The sequence below is a fragment of the Antedon bifida genome, chromosome 1, assembly GCF_963402885.1.
Source record: "Antedon bifida chromosome 1, ecAntBifi1.1, whole genome shotgun sequence".
NCBI classification, from domain to species: Eukaryota; Metazoa; Echinodermata; class Crinoidea; order Comatulida; family Antedonidae; genus Antedon; species Antedon bifida.
This window is the reverse complement of record NC_136226.1, coordinates 27480912-27495175: the sequence shown is the minus strand read 5'-3', so window position 1 is coordinate 27495175 and position 14264 is coordinate 27480912. Positions and strand designations below refer to the sequence as shown.

The 14264-nt window shown below is 33.4% G+C and overlaps 1 protein-coding gene and 1 long non-coding RNA gene across 3 annotated transcripts in view; both read right to left on the bottom strand.

Annotated features, from left to right (window-relative positions):
* LOC144847997 (uncharacterized) overlaps positions 1 to 14264 on the bottom strand; it is a 120744-nt gene that overhangs the window by 52699 nt on the left and 53781 nt on the right. The window lies entirely within an intron of this gene.
* LOC144853310 (uncharacterized) lies at positions 6884 to 9024 on the bottom strand. Its single transcript, XR_013614386.1, has 2 exons — positions 8551 to 9024; positions 6884 to 8180 (listed from the first exon to the last, which is right to left on the bottom strand). It is a non-coding gene; the product is annotated as an uncharacterized LOC144853310 (long non-coding RNA).

Sequence of the window (14264 nt, the reverse complement as noted above, 5' to 3'; positions counted from 1 at the left end):
CGTTCTAAAGCCTGTTTTCCTGTCGACGTCAGTCGACGCTATCGTTAACAATAATCGGCGATCTTCTACGTAAACATTGAAATGATTTACAGGAAAAGGTACTCGCTATCGTTATCATTTCAACTTGATCGTTTTCAAACGATCGTCGTTGAACTGTTAACGATCAACGACGATAGCGTCGAATAACGTCGACAGGAAAACAGGCTTAAGGGGGTTTTAACCATATGGGAGACCAACGCGGTATGTATGGCTTGTCGTTCTATGATATGGTCGTACCAACATAATATAATCGGGGTGCCTTTTTGTGAATGATCACGAGCACCTATCCCAACTTGTTGTAAACACGTCAAGTATACCTTTATCTATTTGCATTATTAAGATAATCTTTTCTTATTTTTACACAAAATGTGATTAAAATACATTTATTTCCTAATATTGCTTATAGGCATAGAGATGTTTAATCAGTGCCACCACAACCATTGTAAACATTTATTTTGTAAAATGACTTCTGGTAGATATAACGACAATGATAAAATATTGATGTAAAGTTTGCGGTACACCACGTGTATTAGTTCTGAAAAGAACTGTTGAGTTTCTCGACGTTTCGATCAATATACTTTGATCGTCCTCAGGAGTGAGAATGCAGAAAGTCCAGGAAGGTATATATAAGTAGGAAGGGTGGGACTGGTGTGAAAGCCAGAAACAATGGCAAGTTCACACAGTGGGAGGGATTGAAACTAGCTATAGCAGAGTATTGTTTCTCAAGAACAATAGTGAATGGAAACTTGCTATAGAAGAGCATTGTTTCTGATAGGTGTGAAAAGCAGGGTGAGACAAGCTAAAAACAATAGCATTGTCTCAAAGTTTGGTGTGGACTGGCCAAACAAGACCATGTGTCCAGACTGGGTTGTGAAATGTAAACTGGCCAGAAACTATGGCATTGTTTACTGTCGATGAAGATTCTTGTTGAATAAAGATAGCCAAATGTCACTAATAACAAATCTAATATCTTGATGAACAGTGTTGTGTTTGTAGATTTCAATAGCTTCCCTGGTTCGTCTGGAATGCCAAGAAGGAACGGTAGCAATTAGTTCAGCATCTTTCCAATTAACTCGGTGTTGTTGTTTGTGAGAATGCATAACTATTGATGATTTGTCTCTCCTCTTCTCTGGCATGGCCTTGATGTTCTTTAAGCCTGGGGCGGATTGCAATAAAGGTCGTGAGGTGGTTTCCCGAATGATCGTAAAATCAAAACGGTACTGGGTATGACCAACTAGCGTTATTGTCACCGACTAGTCATCCATTCATAGAAGTACTGATGTAGTAGCCTACCTGTACGGTGACCATAGAATGTGACCCGAGGCATGACTAACTACGACTTTTAGTTGATAGAAGATTGAAAAAATTGTTAAGAAGAGTTGTACTGTATGTGAATGTTTAATGTAAATATGTAAATAATGTTTACACACTAGCCTAGGCATATAAATAGTAATGTTTGTTACTGTTAGTAAAAATAATTTTGAGTTAATAATAAGATATAAGGAAGAAAAGCAAAGAGACTATGGAGCGGCTATTCCTGAATATACAATACAAAGTATCGTAGATTTAAATTATAAATTTTAGGCGATCTTGTCAAAGGTCAAGCGCCTATAGCCTGCCACGTTTCGATATTCAATATTGAACTTGACCTGACGTGGTTCCATGGTATCTTTATATGAAAATGGTAGAGTGGATAGAAAAAAATTAATTAAAAATTTACCTTAAAATGGTTTTGAACTGAACAGGTGGATGTCTTGTTGTTGTATGGTTATAGTTTAAAATACTCTATGTTCGATATTAGTGCGTGTGCGTAATAGAATGAAATGCTTGCGTACGATGTGCGTGATGCAGAGTTGTACAATAGTGTATGTTTATGTGTATCGTACATAGTAGTAGAAGATCGAAAATATAACATAGGTATATAATATGGTAGAATATGAAAAAGTAGTATAGAATGTAGAAAAAGGAAATGTTTGTTAATTAAAAGAATAGATTTTGAATGTGAGGAATGACTTTATGACGGTTAGATCCCACTAGAGATCTATGTCGGCTCCTAGGCCTGTATATCGTCGTGAGGTGGTTTCCCGAATGATCGTAAAATCAAAACGGTACTGGGTATGACCAACTAGCGTTATTGTCACCGACTAGTCATCCATTCATAGAAGTACTGATGTAGTAGCCTACCTGTACGGTGACCATAGAATGTGACCCGAGGCATGACTAACTACGACTTTTAGTTGATAGAAGATTGAAAAAATTGTTAAGAAGAGTTGTACTGTATGTGAATGTTTAATGTAAATATGTAAATAATGTTTACACACTAGCCTAGGCATATAAATAGTAATGTTTGTTACTGTTAGTAAAAATAATTTTGAGTTAATAATAAGATATAAGGAAGAAAAGCAAAGAGACTATGGAGCGGCTATTCCTGAATATACAATACAAAGTATCGTAGATTTAAATTATAAATTTTAGGCGATCTTGTCAAAGGTCAAGCGCCTATAGCCTGCCACGTTTCGATATTCAATATTGAACTTGACCTGACGTGGTTCCATGGTATCTTTATATGAAAATGGTAGAGTGGATAGAAAAAAATTAATTAAAAATTTACCTTAAAATGGTTTTGAACTGAACAGGTGGATGTCTTGTTGTTGTATGGTTATAGTTTAAAATACTCTATGTTCGATATTAGTGCGTGTGCGTAATAGAATGAAATGCTTGCGTACGATGTGCGTGATGCAGAGTTGTACAATAGTGTATGTTTATGTGTATCGTACATAGTAGTAGAAGATCGAAAATATAACATAGGTATATAATATGGTAGAATATGAAAAAGTAGTATAGAATGTAGAAAAAGGAAATGTTTGTTAATTAAAAGAATAGATTTTGAATGTGAGGAATGACTTTATGACGGTTAGATCCCACTAGAGATCTATGTCGGCTCCTAGGCCTGTATATCGTCGTGAGGTGGTTTCCCGAATGATCGTAAAATCAAAACGGTACTGGGTATGACCAACTAGCGTTATTGTCACCGACTAGTCATCCATTCATAGAAGTACTGATGTAGTAGCCTACCTGTACGGTGACCATAGAATGTGACCCGAGGCATGACTAACTACGACTTTTAGTTGATAGAAGATTGAAAAAATTGTTAAGAAGAGTTGTACTGTATGTGAATGTTTAATGTAAATATGTAAATAATGTTTACACACTAGCCTAGGCATATAAATAGTAATGTTTGTTACTGTTAGTAAAAATAATTTTGAGTTAATAATAAGATATAAGGAAGAAAAGCAAAGAGACTATGGAGCGGCTATTCCTGAATATACAATACAAAGTATCGTAGATTTAAATTATAAATTTTAGGCGATCTTGTCAAAGGTCAAGCGCCTATAGCCTGCCACGTTTCGATATTCAATATTGAACTTGACCTGACGTGGTTCCATGGTATCTTTATATGAAAATGGTAGAGTGGATAGAAAAAAATTAATTAAAAATTTACCTTAAAATGGTTTTGAACTGAACAGGTGGATGTCTTGTTGTTGTATGGTTATAGTTTAAAATACTCTATGTTCGATATTAGTGCGTGTGCGTAATAGAATGAAATGCTTGCGTACGATGTGCGTGATGCAGAGTTGTACAATAGTGTATGTTTATGTGTATCGTACATAGTAGTAGAAGATCGAAAATATAACATAGGTATATAATATGGTAGAATATGAAAAAGTAGTATAGAATGTAGAAAAAGGAAATGTTTGTTAATTAAAAGAATAGATTTTGAATGTGAGGAATGACTTTATGACGGTTAGATCCCACTAGAGATCTATGTCGGCTCCTAGGCCTGTATATCGTCGTGAGGTGGTTTCCCGAATGATCGTAAAATCAAAACGGTACTGGGTATGACCAACTAGCGTTATTGTCACCGACTAGTCATCCATTCATAGAAGTACTGATGTAGTAGCCTACCTGTACGGTGACCATAGAATGTGACCCGAGGCATGACTAACTACGACTTTTAGTTGATAGAAGATTGAAAAAATTGTTAAGAAGAGTTGTACTGTATGTGAATGTTTAATGTAAATATGTAAATAATGTTTACACACTAGCCTAGGCATATAAATAGTAATGTTTGTTACTGTTAGTAAAAATAATTTTGAGTTAATAATAAGATATAAGGAAGAAAAGCAAAGAGACTATGGAGCGGCTATTCCTGAATATACAATACAAAGTATCGTAGATTTAAATTATAAATTTTAGGCGATCTTGTCAAAGGTCAAGCGCCTATAGCCTGCCACGTTTCGATATTCAATATTGAACTTGACCTGACGTGGTTCCATGGTATCTTTATATGAAAATGGTAGAGTGGATAGAAAAAAATTAATTAAAAATTTACCTTAAAATGGTTTTGAACTGAACAGGTGGATGTCTTGTTGTTGTATGGTTATAGTTTAAAATACTCTATGTTCGATATTAGTGCGTGTGCGTAATAGAATGAAATGCTTGCGTACGATGTGCGTGATGCAGAGTTGTACAATAGTGTATGTTTATGTGTATCGTACATAGTAGTAGAAGATCGAAAATATAACATAGGTATATAATATGGTAGAATATGAAAAAGTAGTATAGAATGTAGAAAAAGGAAATGTTTGTTAATTAAAAGAATAGATTTTGAATGTGAGGAATGACTTTATGACGGTTAGATCCCACTAGAGATCTATGTCGGCTCCTAGGCCTGTATATCGTCGTGAGGTGGTTTCCCGAATGATCGTAAAATCAAAACGGTACTGGGTATGACCAACTAGCGTTATTGTCACCGACTAGTCATCCATTCATAGAAGTACTGATGTAGTAGCCTACCTGTACGGTGACCATAGAATGTGACCCGAGGCATTCGGGAAACCACCTCACGACGATCTTCTACTACTAGGCCTATGTACGATACACTTATAAGCATACACTATTGTACAACTCTGCATCACGCACATCGTACGCAAGCATTTCATTCTATTACGCACACGCACTAATATCGAACATAGAGTATTTTAAACTATAACCATACAACGACAAGACATCCACCGGTTCAGTTCAAAACCATTTTAAGGTAAATTTTTAATTAATTATTTTCTATCCACTCTACCATTTTCATATAAAGATACCCTGGAACCACGTCAGGTCAAGTTCAATATTGAATATCGAAACGTGGCAGGCTATAGGCGCTTGACCTTTGACAAGATCGCCTAAAATTTATAATTTAAATCTAGCCTACGATACTTACCTAGTATTGTATATTCAGGAATAGCCGCTCCATAGTCTCTTTGCTTTTCTTCCTTATATCTTATTCTTATTAACTCAAAATTATTTTTACTAACAAACATTATTATTTATATGCCTAGGCCTAGTGTGTAAACATTATTGACATAATTTCATAAACATCCACATACAGTACAACTCTTCTTAACAATTTTTTCAATCTTCTATCAACTAAAAGTCGTAGTTAGTCATGCCTCGGGTCACATTCTATGGTCACCGTACAGGTAGGCTACTACATCAGTACTTCTATGAATGGATGACTAGTCGGTGACAATAACGCTAGTTGGTCATACCCAGTACCGTTTTGATTTTACGATCATTCGGGAAACCACCTCACGACGATATACAGGCCTAGGAGCCGACATAGATCTCTAGTGGGATCTAACCGTCATAAAGTCATTCCTCACATTCAAAATCTATTCTTTTAATTAACAAACATTTCCTATTTCTACATTCTATACTACTTTTTCATATTCTACCATATTATATACCTATGTTATTTTTTCGATCTTCTACTACTAGGCCTATGTACGATACACTTATAAGCATACACTATTGTACAACTCTGCATCACGCACATCGTACGCAAGCATTTCATTCTATTACGCACACGCACTAATATCGAACATAGAGTATTTTAAACTATAACCATACAACGACAAGACATCCACCGGTTCAGTTCAAAACCATTTTAAGGTAAATTTTTAATTAATTATTTTCTATCCACTCTACCATTTTCATATAAAGATACCCTGGAACCACGTCAGGTCAAGTTCAATATTGAATATCGAAACGTGGCAGGCTATAGGCGCTTGACCTTTGACAAGATCGCCTAAAATTTATAATTTAAATCTAGCCTACGATACTTAGTATTGTATATTCAGGAATAGCCGCTCCATAGTCTCTTTGCTTTTCTTCCTTATATCTTATTCTTATTAACTCAAAATTATTTTTACTAACAAACATTATTATTTATATGCCTAGGCCTAGTGTGTAAACATTATTGACATAATTTCATAAACATCCACATACAGTACAACTCTTCTTAACAATTTTTTCAATCTTCTATCAACTAAAAGTCGTAGTTAGTCATGCCTCGGGTCACATTCTATGGTCACCGTACAGGTAGGCTACTACATCAGTACTTCTATGAATGGATGACTAGTCGGTGACAATAACGCTAGTTGGTCATACCCAGTACCGTTTTGATTTTACGATCATTCGGGAAACCACCTCACGAATTATTTGTAAACACCAATAGAAATTTAATGAATTACTCATTAAATACAGTATTTATATATAAATTGTAATTTATATATAATATATTAGAGATTGTTAATTATTTGTAAACACCAATAGAAATTTAATGAATGACTCATTAAATACAGTATTTAAATTATATATAAATTTAATTTATATATAATATATTAGAGATTGTTAATTATTTGTAAACACCAATAGAAATTTAATGAATGACTCATTAAATACAGTATTTAAATTATATATATAATTTTTTTTCTTCTTTATACCTATATTTTATATTTTTAAATTTATACTAACAAATATATTTTTATTAATATTATAATCATAACAATAAATATTTTAAAAATATATATAAAATATTATTTATCACATAATATACAGTCTAGGATAATTATTGGATATACAAAATCATTACACCCAACTACTATCTTCATCTCCTATATACGGAACATCATTTGGATAATAGAACAAATCACATATCTACACATAATCAAACATCGTATACTCTATCTCTAACAATATTTCAATCTTCTATCGACTAAAGCTGAAGTATAGTCGTTATCTCGGGACCGTTCTATGGTCACCACCAGGTAGGCTTACTTCATCAAGGCTTCTTTGAATGGATGTACTGGTTGGGAGCAGAAAAGCTAGTAGACCATACCCAGTACCGTTTTGATTACGATCAATCGGGAAATTACCTCACGACGTTAAATATAAAGGCCCCATGGAAACACTATATATAATAATACTGGTACTAAAATTCTTCAGCATGAATCTAAAACAAAATTACAATACCAATCAATTCATTTTCAATTCAACTTTATTTCAGACTGAACTGTCCATATGGAACAATACAAAAATTACAAATTCCAAAAAAAAGGAGTTAACCAATATTAAATAAACATCAACGACTAGGCCTACTATCTAATAATAATTTATAAGGGAGGGAGGAGGTAGGTAGTGGTGTATAAATTAAACTTGTTAGAAAAACATTAAAAAACAAGTGCAAGTAGAACACATTATTAATATTATGAATATTATTATTAATATTAGTTTAAACCAATTAACAATGTCAAGTAACATGCATACCTTAATTCTTTTATTTACTGCTTAGCTTTGCCATTCCATTAAATATATATCCATGTTTTGTAGTACTCTGTAGGCTAGGCCTAGTAGTGTAGTGTCAACATAGGCTGATGATGAATCTGTAATTACTTGCTACTATCTAGGCCCTACTACTACTAGGCCTACTACTACTAGTACTATAATATTATTACAGTACAATTTAGTACACAGCCATGCAGTAATATTATTTTGATTCTCAGTCAATGTTTGTTTCGTACAGCATTTTGGCAATATCATCGTTGTAAATTGCTGCAAAAAATTACACACAAAGTTCATGATGAAATAGTATAATCCAGATGTATGTAAAAAATCATACTACTAGCTGAGCCTTGCTTGGCCTTCAACAAAAGTGAAACAGGCCTAGTAGTATAATTCGTTGTTTTCCATCTTTATCTATTCTCTTGACTGTTGAACTTGTTGAAGTAGGCCTCATACACATTTGTCTAAAAAGGAAAGCATATATTATTATAAATAATAATAAATATTATATAGTATAGGTATACTACTATCGTATTACAGTATATATAATATAATATAATGTGAAATATTATTAATTGGCCAGTCTATTATTATAGGTCTATATACTCTACAGGCTAGATAGTACATTTGCCGGCTACACATGCATAATAATAAGTGGAATTTAATCTTGAATGAAAGGTTAGGCCTACACTAATTCATTAGGCCCGCCTAGCTAGGCCACGGGCTGTATTATATGCAGTACAGTACTACTATAATACTACTAGCTAGGCCTAGATAGACTAGAGGAGCCTAGGCATAGAGTAAAGTAGTAGTAATAAACAATATAAAACTTACTAATTAGGCCTATATGTAATTAATATTCAGCCGTCAGTGGTATAAAAATGTGTTTCGATTTTGTTCTAATATTTCGTTTACACACACACCTCCTTATTAAAATCCACACGTGCAACGTACACGGTTGCGGGGTCTCATAAATATTCATAAATCATCCCTTTTTTGTAGTAAATGGCGTGTTGTTATTGGTTGTTAGAAAAGTCATTTAATGATTGATAGCACTTTCTCGCGCGAGTTTTACCCACGTGTTATTTTGTCTATAGCTTGAGGGCGTTTATCTATTTACGATAGCTTTTATTATTTTTGTACACACAAATGATGCCCTCAACGGTGGTAACTAAGGTTTTCTATCGGGCTTAGCTTAGACCGCGATATTGCAATCGACTTTGCTGAGAGGCTTAGCTAAGACTTTCGCGAGGGGTCTTAGGCTTAGATCTAAGCCTAAGACAAAGTCTTTATATTGCAATCCGCCCCTGGTTTGAAGGTCGCGTCCAGTTTTCCCAATGTATACCTTTCCACATTCACATGGGATGCAGTATACACCAGGTTGATTGTGTTTAGCTGGTTTGTCCTTGTGTGTTTGAAGACACTGTGACAACTTTTTGACTGCACTATGAAATACTTTTATGTCGGCGTTTTGTAGTACTCGCTGGATACGATGAGAAAGCTGTCCCAAATATCAGTCGGAAAGCCGCGTTGGTAACGCATCACTGATTTCATTCATTGTGAGGGCGCGCTTCGTGGAAAATGTTGGAATTTTTGCTATTTTAGTACACTTAGAAAATGGTATAATTTTGATATTAAATGAAATCAATAAACGTATTTCAATAGTTGAACTACAAGCGTAAATAATGATAAAAACTGTGATCTAAATTCCACAGATTTTTTGTTTCAAGAAATATCATTATTTTATGTATAAACTTTTTTACTTTAATTTTTTTTTAAATGATGGTAAAAAATCATTAAATTTCATATTTTCTAGATAAGGTTTCAAAGCGAATTTAAAATCCTTTCAAGATAAACTATTAAGCTATCTATTAAAATAAAAATCTAATTTTAAGCTTTCTTGGGATGCAACTCCCACTAATCAAACCAAACCTACTACATTTCTGTTCTGTTTCGATCGAAAAATCGCCATTTTGAAACTTTGTTTACGTTTTACGAAGCTGGTACGAATCGTCCCGGACCGAATCGTGTCTGTGTTCAATACGGTTTTCATGCAGGCGTATTACGTCATAGGCCTAAGATTTCAATTTGCTCCCCGATTATTGTTCTATTTGGTTTCTGAGCTAGGAAAGGCTACCTACTATAATTACTTACTTGATTTCTAGCCTAGCTAGGCCTAAAAATAGTATTTTCTAGGCCTAGCTAGGCTGAGTAATTCTGATATAATACTAATATTAGATAGGTAGGCCTACCCTAGTGAGTGTTAATAATAGTAGCTGGGTATTCTATAGTCTAGGCTGGTGGTAGGTCTATCCCAGCTCTGCTCATATACCAAGCAAGAAGAAGCCTGAAGGAGAAACTAGGCCCAGAACAAATAAAAAACTGTTAAAAAAACAATAAATGGAAAAACAAAAAAAAATAACCCATTTTCAATTTATATATGGGGAATGTTTTTTAAAATCGGGCATGTTTGTTTCAGAGACTCAAACGTGTATTTTTATATGGTCATGTTTTTAAAAAAGATAATTATGGGCCCAGCTGAAACCAAGATATAAAAATATAAGTCCATCATTTACTTGAGTATTGTTACAGTGATTGGTTGGTACTCAGTATTTCAGTATCTGGCAGTAAATGTCACACTTGTATATAAATATTACTTTATTAGATACAACTTGCATTTCACACAAGCAACCAATTTTTTTTTTACGTATACAGAATGTGAAAAGCAGTTTTTAATACAAATATCTTTCAAACAATACTGATATAAATAGTAAATACTACTACTGTATATAAAAACTTGCTTTTATTTAAATAGCACCTTGTTCATCAAACATAACAAACTAGCTAGGCCTATATCATATTAACTTACGTGAGTCTTACGGTTGTACTGATTTTATGATTGTTTTATATGTTTATATTGTATGTATCTGTGTGACTCTGGTTAATAAAGTAAATCAATCAATCAATTGCAACTTAATTTATATCTTATCATTGACTGATCTGAAACGCTTCTAAAACTTGAATGAGTATGAATGTATATGTTATATTATTATTAGCGAATAAAATGAAAAACTATCAGCTGCAGCAATGATATTGAAATCGAGAAAACCATTACAGCTTCCACCGTCCAACCTCATATTGAAGAACGAGACAGAAAATCGTCGAGTCTTGATACCAACAAAAAACCTAAAATGAAAATGAATAGCTGAAATGTAATGAATGAAACTATTTAAATAATTGTCACTATGATATGAACAAAACATTGCATCGTTATACAGTATAATTATTCAACAACCTCAAAACATTTTCAGATATAGGCCTACCATGAAAAAGCAGCAAATACAAAATTTCCTTATGTCTGTTTATTGTAATAATTATTAATATTATAAATAAATTGTACCCCTCAGTTGTCAATAATTTTACTATAAATAAATATTTAACTATAGAATAGGTAGGCCTATACCTGTATCAGGCTGCGATTTGCTTAATTATCTTTTTAAAACTTCCCAATGCATCTTCAATATAGAGTAGGATTGTAACGATACTTTAATAATACTAAATTGTAACTAAAGTATTTAAATTATTAACAGAACATGTTACTAGGCCTAGGCCGATATAATACGACAACGATCCACCAGGTCGTGCATATACTCACCTACAACAACCACAATCAACACACGTCATGCACCACACACGACGGAACTAGTGCCGCGAGACGTAACAATATATGACATGAGGACCTTTTTTAAAATGTTCGCTATAGGAAGCTTAAATAGGGTTTCAAGCCAATTTTAACGTAAAACAGACTATTGATACTTACTCTATCCATATACGTCGGTTTTTTGGTAATTCACTGTATGGGATGCAAATCCCACTAATGGAAAATTTGTAAACAAACACCTGTTAGAAAACTTCAGTTTTGACGGACGCACACGAACTTTGGAAAGAAATTGTCGCTGACAACAAATCCAACAAATTATTCAGAAAATTAGGTGACCTGCGACATCTTAGACATATAAGGAACTGATCTTACCATATATGGTTAATTTTTCGCCTACTAATGTTTATTAAACAGCTATTAAATGACGTATACTTTATGCTAATGTTTTCGCGCGAAACGTTGATGCTTCTGTGCCGAGAGAGGGCTTCTAAAATTTATGACGTCATGCGAAGTCGAAAATTCAGCGATAACGGTCATATTTCCCAACGCGGCTCTCCGACTGAATATGGTAAACATACAGACTTTCTGAACTCTACAGGATCGTTGTTGTTGGTTGACGATGACTTGAAGTCCTTCCTGTTGTAACCATTGAGTTCCAATGCTTTGTTATACAATACATATATTTGACATAATTAGAATTGCAACTGGTGTACTTTAGTCGTTGTACTAAATAGTACGTATGAATTTTATAGGCTTCTCAGAATGTTATATGGTGACTGTTACAACGTAGAAAACGCCATTTTCAAATAACCGTTTATGTAGAACACCGCTTACTACAGAACATTAGCTGTTGATGTTTCTACATTAACGGTTGTTTCGACATTAGCTGACATTTTCTACATTATAAGTTGTAACAGTGACATGTATGTCCAACATAATATTTACTTTTACTATTTCAAATCAATCAAATCCAATCTAGTTTTGTTAAACTTGATGCGTGTATTTCACTTGAAGTATGCACGAAAAAACGAACTAGACTAAGTTGATTATTGATATATTGTATTCATTGATATGGTTGATCTAGCATTGACAATTACGTACTACCACGGTGGTTTATTTTTAAGCATATTATCCACATGATCGTTTCAATCGTCTCGAGTCAGAGTATAAAATGTCTGACTTTTGCTATTCTTCTCTTAGTGCGTGATTGTATGGAAATGATTTCTTGCCATTCATTCTTGTCATTTTTTGCTTTGAGTAATAATCATGATCACAGTTACAACATATTTGTACAATTTGAAATAAAATAAACAAAGTAACAAGATAATTGATTATACTTTGGTATGATAATACTAATCTACTTACCAGGGAATCTTATTCAACAGGAAAACACCATTATGTATTTGTTGATCACTCAGAAGGCAGTAAATCTATGTACAAGAAACACGTTAATCCATGAGAAGACAATTGGCTGACTGAAAGACATGCAACAACATAAATAAACCAGGCTTAAGTCATCAAATCAAACAAATTGTACATGTATCTACCTTTATCAAAACTCTATGAGTAGACTGAGTTAATCAGAGAGCGTATGAGAGAAGTAACAAGACAAAACCAATGAATGCAGTAGTAGTTCCCTTATTGCATCGATTGATATAGCATCGACAAATGATAAAACAACCGTTTTGGTTCATTTCGTTCATACAATTGTCCATTGTAAACTTTATTCGAGTCGGTGGCATTATGTTGTGTTTTGCCCGCAAAAATGGCTGATTTTCGATATTTTCCCTTAGTAAGTTTATAGAGTAATTGTATGAAATGGAAATCAAATGTACTGTAGGGCCTAAGCTTATGTCGTATACAAAACGTATAGGCCTAGGTCTATTCATATACTTTCTTGTACCTTGTTTTTTGTTTCTTTTCATGTATACACTGATTTAGAATGTAAGCATATAAACGATTTATTTATACTTAGAGGAAATGAAATGTTTTATCTAGGATCAGCCTCGCTGAAATATCATGAATCTGACTACGTATTTTTTACATGCAAATGAGCAAACCTTTACAACGTAACAAACATTCCTCGCTAAGTAAGTGTATCCCTCTAACGTTTGGTGACAAAAAATTTTTCATTAAATAATCCCCGTCTACCCGCTCATGTAAACAAATATAGATTAATTTCATTGTCAAAACAATGTGTACATATGGAAATAAAGAGGGGCCTGCCTCAGTATTACATATATCAAAACTGATTGGAAGCCTTTTAATTAAAAAAAAATTATAAAAACGGGAGCGGGTTCTCTTTGGTATCGACGACCATCAGCTTAAATAGATCCACTAAAAGCAGGGTGTGAGAGGGGCGAGATAACCGAGCCTATTAATGGAATAAATTCTGTATCTTCACTGACGCAAGATGAGAGTAACTCATTATATAATGTATTGTATTGTATAGGTATTTTATGTTTTTACCTTTATTGTCGTTTGAATGATTTTTTTTTTATATTGTTGACTTTTAATTTATTCTGTTTCCCAAGACTAAAGCCTAATATGTAAACAACTTTTGATGTTCGTGGTTAGTTTTATAGTTGTTCTAGGGGCATGTGTATATTTAACATCTGTTTTTGAGATTATATAAAAAAAGGTTGAATCGTAATTAGTAGATCAGGCATGCATCTAACGGATACAGTTTATGTATACATTTAAACAAATTTTTATCATGAAATGTGTCCATTAGATGCATGATGCATATCAGAATTATGATTCTTAAGTTCACATTTATCATAACACGTTAATGTTAATTACGCTAAAAGTTAAATCGTACTTTACAAATCAATTCTTTTGGAAGCAAAATCGGAAGCGTTACCACACATAAGCATTTTCTTGATGA